The following is a 13,314-nucleotide window of genomic DNA, read 5'->3' as shown; positions in this document are numbered from 1 at the left end:
AGAAAGAAAGATAGACGACAACATAAAAACTTTAAACTTTTTCACAGACAAGAATGAAATCGGGGCTGAGGCTGTGGCTCAGCAGTAGAGCACTTGCCTGGCATGTGTGAGGCACTGGGTTTGATTCTCAGCATTGCATATAAATAAATAAAATAAAGATCTATCAATAACTAAAAAAAAAAAAAAAGTTTAAAAAAAAGGATGAAATTATATCAAGCATACAACCTTAAGAAGTCAGTAAAAAAGACAAAATCAGATGTGAAAGAAAGCAGAGGCAGTGAAACAAAACAAAACCACCGGATGAATTTAAATGACTACACTTGAATAAACTGAATTTATAAAATAGGAATTCTCTGACACAAGACTTAAAACAGATAAAGTGCTGAGAGGAATGCTTTAGCACTCCCAGTTTACACACAGGACACCAAGGCTCAGGAAGGTTAAGGGACTGGCCCAAAGTCACAACCGGCCCAGAGTTGGAGTTTACAAACTTGAACTTGAACCCAGGTCACTTCACACTCCAACATCAGATCTACTCAGAAAGTGCTAGGCATTTGTGGGGAGCAAAACACTCTGATCATGGAAGTCTATGCAGCAGGCCCCGGGGAATGGTCTCAACTGCCCACGGCATCCCCAGACCCTGCGGGAGAGGTCCCACCTGGTCTGGCTGGGGCCCAAGCTACCCTGTCATCTTCCACACAGCCTCCCACCCCGGAGGCTGCACCGACCCAGGGCTCCTCACCCACAGGGCCTGTCTCGAGCCCTGCTCCCAGCCCTCAAGCTGCCCTGGGATGAAGGAAGCCCTCAGTTGACTTTGGCTAGAATCCCTCTGCAGTCTACAGAGCCACTGAGCTACCCGACTCCCATTGTTTAATATGCCGTCAATTTTAGCAAGGGGGTAGGGGGCAGTGAGTTCAATTTCAATTTTCAATATACAGCTTAGGGAGGAACAGCCGGGTGGTGTGCTACACAAAGGCTCCCCGCTCCAGAACAAAATTTAACAAGGATCTGGCAAGAAAGACATCAAACCCACAGCTCTACTGCAGCTTCTCCTTCCCTTTCCACCTCCAAATAATGGTGAATTAGCAAGCGAGAAGCCCTGTGCAAACACCACCAAGATCTATATTCTTTATTGTAAAATCTGATTTAGAACAGACACTGGAGACGGCATTCGTATTGGATTGTTCCTTCTAACCAGATCAACAAGCAGCTTCGAGGGCCACTGACATGTAAACAGAGCAGATGACTGACCTGGCTGGCTTCACAGACCCGTCAGGGCCCCTGTACCAGGAGCCGGACGCTCTGGACAGACAGGGCCAAGGGGAACGAGAAGCCTGGAAACAAGCGCTGTGCCCCACTCCTGCCTCCCTGCAGCCCAGGCCTGTGCCCACAGGAGCCAACAGGCACCTGGGCCCAGCAGGCCTTGCCCAATGCCACATGCACCTCTCTCCTTAAATGAACACAAGTGACCCTGTAATGAGTCATCTTCATAACTAATGCATGTTACTGATACACACTCGCTAAAGCAAATTCAAATGACACTAAATAAATCAGCCCAACTCAAAAAGAAACCACCATTAACATCCCTGGGCCTCAAGCCTATCAGCAGAGTGGTGGCTTCAATTTTTTTTTTTTTCCAGCATTGGGGATCAAACCCACAGCCTCCCACCAGCTGGCTGAGCAAGCGGTTCACACCTGAGCTACACCACCAGTCCTGGCTCCAATTTTTACTCTTCAAACACAGCCACCTGGTCCTTCTTAGTATCCTTAGACAGCCTTCTAAGTAAGGCAGGAAGAATGAGCAACTCATTCTTTGGAATGCCGATGCAGCGTCCCACCACACACCCACCACCCTGCACAGACACGGGGATTGTTCCCAGCTGCACACTGTGGCAACTACACTACACTGACACTTGGAACGCACGACTTCCCGCTCGGGCCAGCATCTCTGCACCCGCCAGCTTTTCTATGAACCACAGTTTTAGTTTGTGTCCATGAAACTGAAAGACAGGAAGGTGAGGAGCTGAAAGCTGCGACTGGCCCAGAGAGACCCAAGAGCCCCGGACCTTGCACTGGGGAAATTCCTAGGGCCAGATGCCCTTCAGCAGCGGATGCCCAGGACCCAGACACAGCCCACGCAAAACCCCATCTCCTCCCACCCCATAGCTCTGCTGGACGAGGCAGATATAGACGGGGTGGCTGTCATCAGAAGCCCAAGGGAGGCTGCAGCAAGCCACCCCAGTCGGGCCAGCTGAAGAGCCCTCAGGGCCACACACAGCAGCCTCCCAGTCCCTGAGGTGGCTGCCATTACCACTAGCGACCTCAGCCAGGGAGGCCCAGAGTAGAAGGGACCCTGAGGTCACACTGCACCCTGTCCCTCAACCACACCCAGCTCAGAGCCATCCGCCTGGGGGTGGGGGAACATAGAGAAGGTTCATCAACAACAGGCCCCTGTAAATCCCTGTTGTCTTCAAGAAAGCAAATAAATCAGAGACAACGAAGGTGGGAAGGAGCCAAAGGGCCAGGCTGGGAGTCTCCAGCAAAACCCAAAGGAATCTACCCAGGAACCCGCACCTGTTTCCTCTCCAAGCCCCAGACCCTAGAGAGAACCCAGGACAATGACAGTCCCTGGGCCACCTATCAGACAAGACCAGGTCAGAGGGCAAACCCAGAAACAAATGCCAAGCCCTCCCCAGACACTCACAGGTGCGCACCAGGCTGAGCGCAGCAAGGCAGAGGGGAGCCCAGCCTGCCCACCAGCACACTAGCCTCAGCCACCCGCCCCTCACACCCAACCCCCACGACCTTACCTCACCTCACCCCCACCCACCCCACCGCCTCCCTACCTTCCTAAAAACTCAACAGACTGTGCCCCCTTATCCCAACACAGGGCATACTGCCCACCTGGTCAAATCCCAACCTCTCATGTCAACACCCATTGGTGAGCCTCGAGACCCCTGGAGGGCAGTACTAGTTAGTTAACTCCACCCTGTGCCACACTGGATTTCTAGACACAATGCTATCACTCATCTGGGTCCTACAGAGAGGGACAATGGCCCTCAATCCCCTTCATGGAAAGGGCTAAACAAAGGGCTAAGTGATAATGGGGGAGAATTGGGAGAATTTCACCCAGAGCTTTGAGAGACGCACACCTGCCTGAAGGATTCACACACACCCCCACAGTCCCTGCAGGTCTGGAATCCACAGGTTGTCCAGAGAGCAGTCATCTCTTGATATTAAACAGGAATAGCAGGAAGAAAGAAATGACTTTCATTTTCTATCTTGTACCCTGTGGAGTATTTGGATTTTTTTTTTTTTTTGTACAAGCTTGTAATGTTACTGTTGCATTATTTTTGAGGTTTCAATAAACCAAGCAACACAGAATCAACCGTCTACACTTCCTGATTGGCCAGGTTCCCCACACTGTGCTAAATGCATCCTGGGTGGTGTGTCAGTCCCCCAGTCATGCCATGAGACAGGTTCCATCCCCCTGGGCAGCAGATAAGGAGTCTCTAGGGAGTGAGAGCTTATTTGTTCAAGCCCCACTGCAGGCAGGCGAGTGGCGGGAAGGAACACTCCTGTCCGCCCAAGACCACATCAAGGCTGTGGCGAGCTCAGCTGCAGAGCCTCCTTGCAGCAAGAGCCCGTGCACTGCCTTAATATGCATGCCTTCAATCCTTCCAGGACATTCACCTAAAATTCCCCCAAAACAGAAGACTCTGCATGAGGCAAAAACCAATGATCAAATGCCCTCATTGGCTGGTAAAGGTGCCTGTCGTGGTGCTTCTCAGGTGGGTGGCAGTGAGAGTTCCCATGCACCCGCCCCACAGGGCGGCCCTTGTTGGTTAAGGAGCCTGAGCTCCTAGAGGTAGGGGCCTGGCCACTAGATGTGGGCCTGACCTTCAGCATGCAGCACAGAGCTTAACACACAATTAGAAACCCTAACACCCAATAAACAAATGAGCCCCAGGTGCATCAGCCTGCCTACTCCAAGTCCCCAAGCCCTCCTGAGTACTGAGTCCAGGAACCATTAATAGCCGCGGTCTACTGAGAGCACCTTGCCTCCTGCCAGGTGCCTTATAAACACCTGAGCCATGACCCTCTCCCTAGTTCTATGAAGGTGTTACATTGCATTTTGCTAACAAAGAGAACAGAGATTCAAAAAACTCAATAGCTGGCCCCAGGTCTCTCAGGTAAAACCTGAACCCAAAGGCGGCTGACCCCAAAGTGGCCTTCCAAGGTAGGGTGCCTCCTTGTGCACCCTGTGCCTGCAAGAAAGCTGCTCTCCATCAGGAGGGAGAGCAAACAGAGGCATGGCCTTTCCTTTCTCCCAGTGGACTCCCCCTTGGTTCCAGCACCAGAGCAGTATGCTTCCAAATGATGTCCTGGGGCACTCCTGGTCAGGGCCTGAAACCTCCAGCCTCCACTGATGAATACCACCCAGGCATTTATTTCCGGGAGTTCTGTTCCGTTCACTTCATCCACTAGGTGTAATCTCCCTGCAAGCCGGAGCTCAGAGGCCAAGTGGTTGAGCAGGGAACTGAGCAAATCTGCACAGCTACTGTCACCAAACACCACCAAACCTGGGCCTCAGGGATCGTCCATGGACAAAGAAGCCCATCTTCCGAAAGAAGGCCATTTCTGACTCTTACTCACCAGGCCCTCATGTATAAAGGATGCAAGACAACATCTGTGCCAAGACCCTCATTTTAACTGATACCCCAAACCAAGCATGGACCTGGCCACCTGCATCTCCCCTCCTATTTCCTAGTCCTCAGGATGCCCAGAGCAGCTCTTCTACGGTCATCCACAGCCATGCTGCAGACTCCAGCAACCAGAGCTGCCATTTCTTTTTATTTGAGACAAGGTCTCACTAAGTTGCCAGGGCTTCACTAATATGCTGAGGCTCGCCTCAAACTTGCCATCCCCCTGCCTCAGCTTCCCAAGTTGCTGGGATTACAGGCATGGACCACCGTGCCCAAGTGGAGCAGCCACTTCTGATGCACCAGACCAAACGGATGACAATGTAAAACCTTACACACCCAAGAGGACCCAGAAAGGCTATTCACTTAGAAAAATATGCTCACCTCACCCACCTCACTACGGTGTATAAATGGATTCAAAGTTTTTTGAGGAAGTTAGCAGATTTCTTATCAAAATGCTATTGAAGTGCCAGAGGTCACACTGCAGAAGCACACTCACCGGCCACTTTATACAAACTATGTTTTTTAAAATATATTTTTATAACCGATTCATTATCTACTTTTTTAAATGTGGTGCTGAAGATTCAACCCAGTGCCTCGCCTGTGCTTGTGTTACAGCCCCAGCCCCCAAACTGCATGTTTTTGAAGAGAAAGTTGACACAATTTTACCAAAATTGTAACATCCCAAAATTTAAAGTAGGCGAAATGCCCACCACCAGGAGGCAGGTAGAATCTAATCTACCAGAGTCAACTGCAGTGGCTAGAACAGATGACGTCATCCATCTACATATGCTGTCACAGAACAGAACAGGGTGTCACATCAAGTGAAAGTGCAGCAGCTTCCAGAACACAAACATGCACACCCTGATCACGACTCTGTGATGTGTGTCGGTTCTGGGGATTGAACCCAGGGCACTCCACCACTGAGCCACATCCCCAGCCCTTTTTATTTTGAGACAGGGTCTTGCCAAGTTGCCTAGGCTGGCCTTGAACTTGCCATCCTCTTGCCTCAGCCTCCTGAGCAGCTAGGATGGCAGGTGTGTGCCCCTGTACTATGTCTTAGGTTCCCCCACCCCCGAAAGGAATCACAAGAAACTTTTCAATGTCCCTTCTTTTAGCGGGACTGAGGAAGAACCTTTATACCTCAAACTTCTAACTACTACTACTATGAGTACTACTACTACTTTTTCCTCTCTCTCTCTTTTTTTTTTAAGTTACTTGGGCCATGGGATTATGAGCTAGCTAGTTTTGTTTTCTTCTTTTTTTTACACTTGTACATTTTTTTAAACCTGATAAACATTATTTTTAAAACATTAGCGGTACGGTAGATCTGTTTACATTCATGCAGAAAATGTTCATGCTGATGTTTGAAAATGCAAGTTGCCATATAAGAATAGTAACAGCCCCATTTTTGTCTTTTACAAAACCTTCCTGGAGCCCATATTTGCATGTGTACCAAAGTCTAGAGGGATAAACACAGCTGTAAACAGTGGCTGCTGCCTGGGAGACCAAGGACGAGCTCTCCCTTCTCTGCCTACACTTGCGTGTCCCTCTCTCTCGGTGTGTGGTGCTGAGGATGGTAGGCAAGTGCTCTAAAACTCAGCTGCGCCCCAGCCCGCCTTCTTCTTCTTAAGTAAAAGAATCTATATATTTTTGTAATTTGTTTTTTTACCAAGGAAAAAAAAACTCACAGTCTATATCGAGACAAGGTTCTGTTCTCCCCAGCAGTCTCCGAACACTGAGCCCTTCAGCCCGACAGGTCAGCCGGGCAGGAGTGCGGCCCCTCCCAGACAGACCTGTGTTTTCCGTCCTGCCAGGAACAGAGCTGTTCTTTAAGCTGGGACTGTATGTAAACAACACCTGCCAAAAAAAGCTCTGGAGACACAAAGGAACCAGGGAAAGGGGCTGGAGATGACCCCTTTTCCACTGGGTCCTGCAGTCCATCTCATCACTCTGTACAAAGGGACGAGCCTGAAGCACACTGGGCTCTCTGGCCCAGGCCTTACCAGTCCTTGCATAACATCCACAAAAGGCCTGGTCACCTGGAAAGGTGGCTGACCCACAAGCTCTCTTTGGGGGCCCAGAGCTTCTGATTTCAACTCCTGTACACATTTTCATCTTCCAGGTCTCGGCACACTACTTTCAAAAGGTGCTTCTCTCACGCCTGCCAGATATCCCAGAATGCCCTCCCCAGGTGAGCGGCGCTTGGTCCTGGAGGGCTCATCTGCGCACAGTGACCCAGGCAGGGTGAGGTGGGAAGTGAGGTGGGAAGCAGCAGGACCCCAGGCCCTGGTGCGTTCACTCCCCAGGGTTGGGGACCAGGCCACAAATAAAACACCACTGTTCCAAATCGTCATCCAAAGATATATGGATGGATAAACAAGTGTGGCATCATACGTGTGGTGGAATATTATTCAGCCTAAAGAGATGAAGGAAATCAAGAAACACGCTACAACACAGAGGAGCCTTACAAACATGCTAAATGAAATAAGCCAGACACAAATGACAAGTACTAGGTGGCCCACTCGCACGGGCATCGGTAGCAGTCCACCCGCAGGAACAGGAAGCAGAGTGGTGGCTGCCAGGGGCTGGGGGACAAAGATTAGTGCCTAATGGGTGCAGATTTCCAGTCTGGGATGACAATAACACCAGGAGATGGCTGGTGGTGGCAACAGTGAGTGTGCTTTGTGCCACGAACTGCACACTTGCAAACGGTGAAGTTTATGTTATGTAAACTTAAACACAACTTAAAAACTGCATTTATAAGTCGTGAAAGGTGTTATAAAGAAAAGCAGAGCCAGGCGCAGTGGTGCATGTCTGTAATCCCAGCAACTCGGGAGGCTGAAGTAGGAGGATTACAAGTTGGAGGCCCACCTCAGCAATTTAGTGAGGACCTGTCTCAAAACAAACAATAAAAAGGGCTGGAGCTGTATGTACCTTAGTGGTAGAGAGTCCATGGGCTCAATACCCAGTACCAGCCAAAAAAAAGGAAGGAAAAAAGAAAAAAAACAGAGAGTAATGGCAGCTAGGCTGAGGGTTCCCCAAAGTGTCTTCAAGGAGGAGCTTCCCCCACCCACTGGACCAGGAGCTCCTGAGGAAAGCCTATAGAACCTCCCGACCCTACGTCCCCAGAACATGAGTACATAAGACACTCGTCCAGATTCGAACCAGGAAATGGAGCAAGACCCAGAGCGCCACGCATTCAAAGACTTCACCAGGACCCACTGGCTCATGAAGGAGAAAACTGACCCTGTGCAGAAGAGAGCCCACGGACCCTCTGACCTCCGCGATCCACTCGGCAAGACAGCCAGCAAGTGGAACAGCACGGGCATGGGGGATGGAGTGGGATGCTCACCAAAGTCAGGCTCATATGAGGGGAGAAAGCAAAACAGCAACCTGAACACCCACCCACAAAGGGTTGAATCAACCTTGGCACATCCATAAGACAGCAACTGTGCAGTTACAAAACCATCGTGCTCTTAATAACAGGGAAATACACTCTAACATTAGGAACAAAAAGCTAGCTATCAACTGTGTATACTGCATTCATAGAATTGTTCCAGTTCTGAAAATACAGGCGCATCATCAGAGGAAACAAACACCAGAGCCTTGACTGCAGCTATCTGTGGATGGTGAGGCTCCAAGTGATTTTTACTTGATTTTCCCATTCTTAAAGCATCTTTCTTTTTTTATTTTCCCAGAGGACACATCACTTTTACCAATGGTGAAAACATGCTTAAAGGGCCTTGTACAATGGCTGGCAAATAACAGGTGCTCAAGGAGTATTAGTTGCAGGACAAGGGAATTAAAAGTGCAATTGACACTGCCTGTGCCACACAGAGGAGGAAAGCTGGTGGTGTGGAAAGGAGACAGGCTGGAGCTTCAGAACTGGCTGCAGAGGCAGGAAAGGAGGGAAGCAATGATGTCAGAGTGGACAGGTGGCCAGCAACCAGAGATGCAGGCACCTCCTGCTGCATGGAAGGCTCCCAACAGCAGTGTGGCTGCAGCGTCCTGGAGGCTGGGCTCTGGCGAAGCGTTTTTCAAAAAATCAACAAGTACAGCTGAGAACAAAGCTCAGCCAAGGCGTCTGGCCCAAGCCACTGAGGCAAACCTCCCTCCCACTGCTGACATTCCCCACACACCACCCACCGATGTAAACAGTGGATCACCGGCAAGCCCAGGGCTGTGATCACCCAGGGAGGAGGCCCCATCTAAAGGGTGCCTTTTAAACCTGGAGCTGGTCCCCAGCAACTTTGCTTCACCAGAGAGCGCCCCGCTTCCATCTCCCCCACCTTATGCACCAAAGGCAGCCACCTTTATCCAAAAGACAGACCCAGGGCCTCTGAGGCTGCCCAAGCCCCAGTGTCTTAAAAAGAAATCGAGCTATGAGTTGAAAAGATGGTCTAGCTGGCCCTGCACTTCTACACAAAATGTATTTAAAAACCAAAAAACAAGAGACTCAGAGCACAAAGCCCAACAGATGTCTGCTGGCAACAGTATTTTTTGGAGGGGAAATGCACTGTTTTAAGATCTAGTAGAGAGAGGCCCTATTAACACCTGCCCTCCTGGAACAAGATGTGCACCTTTGACAGTAGAGAAGCCTCATTATTGAATTTAGAAATAGAGGCAGCGGTCCTCCTAACCTATTCTGGTTTGAAATAGAAACCAACACAAAAATGATCAATCTTAAATGGTAGAATAATGAGACATAACCAGCATACAGCCATCAGCCACATGAGTCAGTACTTTGTGCAAGGCAAAAAGAAAACTTGAAAGTACAATAAAATAATCCTTCAGGAATAATGAGAACTGAAATTCAAAAGAGGGTGGAGGATGATAGAAAAGCCAACCAAATGGTACAATGAAATTCCCTGAGCAAAGCCCAAGGCAGCCAGACCCTGCAGGAACCGTCCTGACCTGCCATTCCTGAAATTCCACTCTCCCAAGGCCCCCCAGGCCCTTCCTACCCAGGCTTTCTTCCTCCCCACTTGGGCCCAGGGGAGACTGGACAGGCACAGGGCAGGCTCACCAGCAGGACCACGCAAACAGCATCAAGGAGCTCAGTGGTAACAAATTCAGAGGCACTGGAAATCATGGTGGGAGGGGCAGCCACCTGCCCTCTTTCCTAACCCACCAGTAACAAATAGACCAGGGTAGGACAGAGAGGATGGACCAGGAGGCAGAGGAAAAATGAAAGGAAAACATGACCCTGCTGAGACATCTGTCCCACAGCAGTTTACAAAAACCACCAAGATGGTTGTGGAAATGCCAAAGGAACATAGGCAAATTCCCCAGCAGACCGCACAACCACGACCTACACAAGCCACTAGGTGAATAGGCTTGGTCTAGAGACAAGCTCAGATTCACCAGGTGCAGTAGTGCACGTCTGGAATCCCAGGGGCTCAGGAAGCCAAGGCAGGAGGATCACGAGTTCAAAGCCAGCCTTGGCAAAAGCGAGGCGCTAAACAACTCAGTGAGACCCTGTCTCTAAATAAAATACAAAATAGGGCTGGGGATGTGGCTCAGTGGATGAGTGCCCGAGTTCAATCCCCAGAACAGAAAGAGACAGAGAAAGAGAGAAAGAGACAACTTCAGTCTCTACCCTCACTTGTGGCTGAGACTGGCCTCAGTCTCCAGTGAGCACTTGTGGCCTTCCATGGTCTGCAATAAACAGCAGAATCCAGACGTGCCTGAGCTTCCTAGCTCTTCTCAGCCATTCTGGGGCTCCCAAGCAGTTGGATGATCATCAGATATCAAACATTGTTGGCCATAGGATAGGAGGCAGGGAGGTCACAGTTCCATACACCAGGAGAACACAAGAAAAGGCTCAGGAATTGTAAGAAAAGAACCAGAAAAACAAGTAACCAAGAAAAACAACTTAGATTTTCATCACCTTCCTATGGATGGAAACACTTTGCTACAAATCTTGCATGAGGCTCCCACGAGCCCCCACAAGATGCCCAAGGCAGGCATAATTATTCCCATTTTACAGACACAGGAGCCAAGCCTCAGAGACCTGTGGGAGGTAACCCAATGAGAACCATGAAGCAGCTCCACAGGCTCCAAGGGACGCACTTGCCTGAACAAGCTGAGGCTCCCCAAGTGATTATTTGCCAATTCCAAAGGAAAGCAGTTACCCTCCAAAGGAAGGACTCCCTAGGCTCCTGTCTGTTGGCCTAAGGATCTCAGCACTGTCCCACTCTGCCTGAAACCCAGCTGTAGGACATGACTCATCCAGGGAAGGCACCCCAGGTCCATGGACAGGGACCTATTCCCACACACTGTAGGTCCACTAAGCTCTTGAAGGCTCCAAATGTTCCTTTCCCATCCTTGTCCCCCTGGGGCCCAGCACTTAGTGACCAATATTGTCTTGCCTCTTGAATTCCTTCTCCCCTGTCCAAGCCTCAGGCCAGCACCTGTGGCATGCTCCGGCACAGCTCAGTTCTATGGGTGGCACCACAAGTAGCCACCCCTCTTTCCTAGGACTGGACAGAGGTTATGCAAAAAGCTACAGGAGGAACAATCGTTGAGCACCGACTGCATGCCAGACCCTACACCAACATCTCAATTCTAAGAGGTGGGGAGTGCTGTGTTCCTGTTTATGCCAATGAAGACTCAAGAGAACCCCAGATCGATCACAGGGTTTAGAGATGCATCCCAAATTCTGGGCCCTCCAGTTCCACCTAACCGGAGCGCTGTTCACAGATATTGATTCGGAAAAAAACATGCAAAGACTCCAGAGAGATGATTCCAAAACCCAGTCGGATGATAATATAGAAATCCAAACCAAAAATGCATGCTAACCCTTAAAGAAAAGAAAAATCGTAGGGAAAGTTTACCCATCCGGCATCCCAAAGGTTTTTAAAGGTTTCTCCCAGGCAGCCATTTAGCAAATGACACACTCCCGAGGAGCCCCCTCCTGCCACTTCCTCCGAGCTCACCAGTGCCTTGAAAAACACCACTTCTTACCTAGGTGGGCTCCGACCTCCCCCGGTATTTAAAAAAAAGAAGAAGAAAAAGAAAGAAAACACCACCTTCCAATTTTACGTAGGCAAATCCGATCCTGGGAGGCCCACAATTTCAACGGGGCTGTGCTTCTTACTTAGGAGGGAGGAGAGGGAAAAAAGGAAAGGAGGGGGAAAAAAAAGCCCAGCCATCTGGCAGGCCCCGAGGAGCGACATCCTGTTTATTATTAAACATTTTTAGCAGAAGGGCACTGGGTGTTTGGGAAATAACCCCGTCCGCGCACTCGCGACGCCGGCGGGCGGCCCGGCCCGGCCCTCCCCGCGCCGCCCGGCCGCCGCAGACCACCAGCCCGGCCCGAGCCTCCCGCGCCGGCCGCGGCCAGCGCCCCGGGGTCCCCGGGGTCGGCCCCGGGAGGCGGGCCCGCCGCCGGCCGCGGGGGAGGGGCGCGCCGGCCGCCGCCGCCCCGCGCCGACCCCGCCCGGCCCGGCCGCGCGCCCAGGCCGCGGCGCACAACAATGGCGAGGCCGCCGCCCGCGCAGGCCGGACCCGCGCCCGCCGCAGCCCGCCCGGCCCGCGCGCCCGCGGACAAAGGTCGGCGGCCGCGGAGACAAAGCGGCCGCCGCCGCCCCGCGCCCCCGCCGCGCCGCCCGGCCCACCTGGTCTGCTTCCGCGGGCGCGTCGGGGCGGCGAGGGCAGCGGGCGGCGGGCGCGGGGCGGCGGGATGGCGGCGGATTGCGCGGCGGCGGCGCCGTGCTCGTCCTGCTGCTGCTCGCTGCCTCCGCCTCCGGCGCGCGCGGCCTCCTCCCTCCCTCCGCGCTCGCTCGCTGGAGCTCCGCTGTGTCTCGCCGCCGCCTCCGCCCGCGCTCGCCTCCCCGCCCCCCGCCGCCGCGGCCCGCGCAGCGCCCCCTGTCGCGCCGCCCGCGCCGCCCGCGGGCCGGGCGGGGGTCCGGGCGGGGCGCGGGGGCGGGGCGCGCGGGCGCCGCGAGGGGCGGGCCGGGGGCCGGGGGCGGCCCGCGCGGGGGTGGGCGAGCGCGCGAAGGACGGCGGGGGCGGCGGCGCGGCCCGGAAGGGGGCTGGCGGCGGGGCCGCGCCAGGGCCTGGGGGAGCCGGAGCGCCGGGTCCCCGCCCCCTGGAACTGCGGCGCCTCCCGGCGGAGCGCGAGCCCGCATGGTGTCGGAACGTGCAGGGTGTGATGGGTGCGCGGAGAGGAAGCCCAAGCGATACATTGTTCAGTTCCCCAGCAAGGTTGTTGCTCACTGTGGATACTTTCTCCCCTTTGTCTGCCATGGGAGACCGTAAACCATCCCTCTTGAGCGCAACGTGGTGTGTTTGTGTGAATGCGAAACAAAAGGCCCGGGAGAAGCGCTCCCCTCGGTTACCTCGGGTGCTGAGGACGGTTCTTGCTTTGTATTCAGACACCTTAGCAATTAGAGGAACAATCCCAAAAAGCAAAGACAAAAGGCCTCTGGGCGCTGGCATCCAAATCGCCTCACTCCCCTCTTCAGGCATTTTTCCTGACACTTTGCATCAGCTTCAGGCCATGCCCTGCGTGAAGCGGTTTGTCTCATTCTCCCAGCCTAGGCCACGTGTGATTGTTCCAGTTCACAGGTGAGAAGATAAGGAAGATCTGAGAAGTTAGGTAACT

General features: G+C 52.5%; 1 protein-coding gene across 17 annotated transcripts in view; it reads right to left on the bottom strand.

Moving 5' to 3' along the window:
* Window positions 1-12,441, bottom strand: part of Prrc2b (proline rich coiled-coil 2B) — a 78,322-nt gene extending 65,881 nt beyond the window's left edge. For 10 of the 17 annotated variants that reach the window (XR_006853163.2, XM_046451625.2, XM_046451639.2 and 7 more), the window contains exon 1: window positions 12,326-12,441. The gene's annotated coding sequence lies outside the window, so the exon portion shown is untranslated. Of the gene's footprint in view, window positions 1-11,737; window positions 11,876-12,325 lie in introns of those variants that run through there. The other 7 variants (XM_046451630.2, XM_046451636.2, XM_046451638.2 and 4 more) reach the window with 4 other exon arrangements.
* Window positions 12,442-13,314: the final 873 nt, after the last annotated feature.

This window comes from Marmota monax, unplaced genomic scaffold (assembly GCF_021218885.2).
Source record: "Marmota monax isolate L192 unplaced genomic scaffold, Marmota_monax_Labrador192_F-V1.1 WCK01_AAM20220418_F8-fsc00020, whole genome shotgun sequence".
Taxonomy (NCBI): Eukaryota; Metazoa; Chordata; class Mammalia; order Rodentia; family Sciuridae; genus Marmota; species Marmota monax.
Note: the sequence above shows the minus strand (reverse complement) of the source record. Positions and strands in the feature narration are given on the sequence as shown.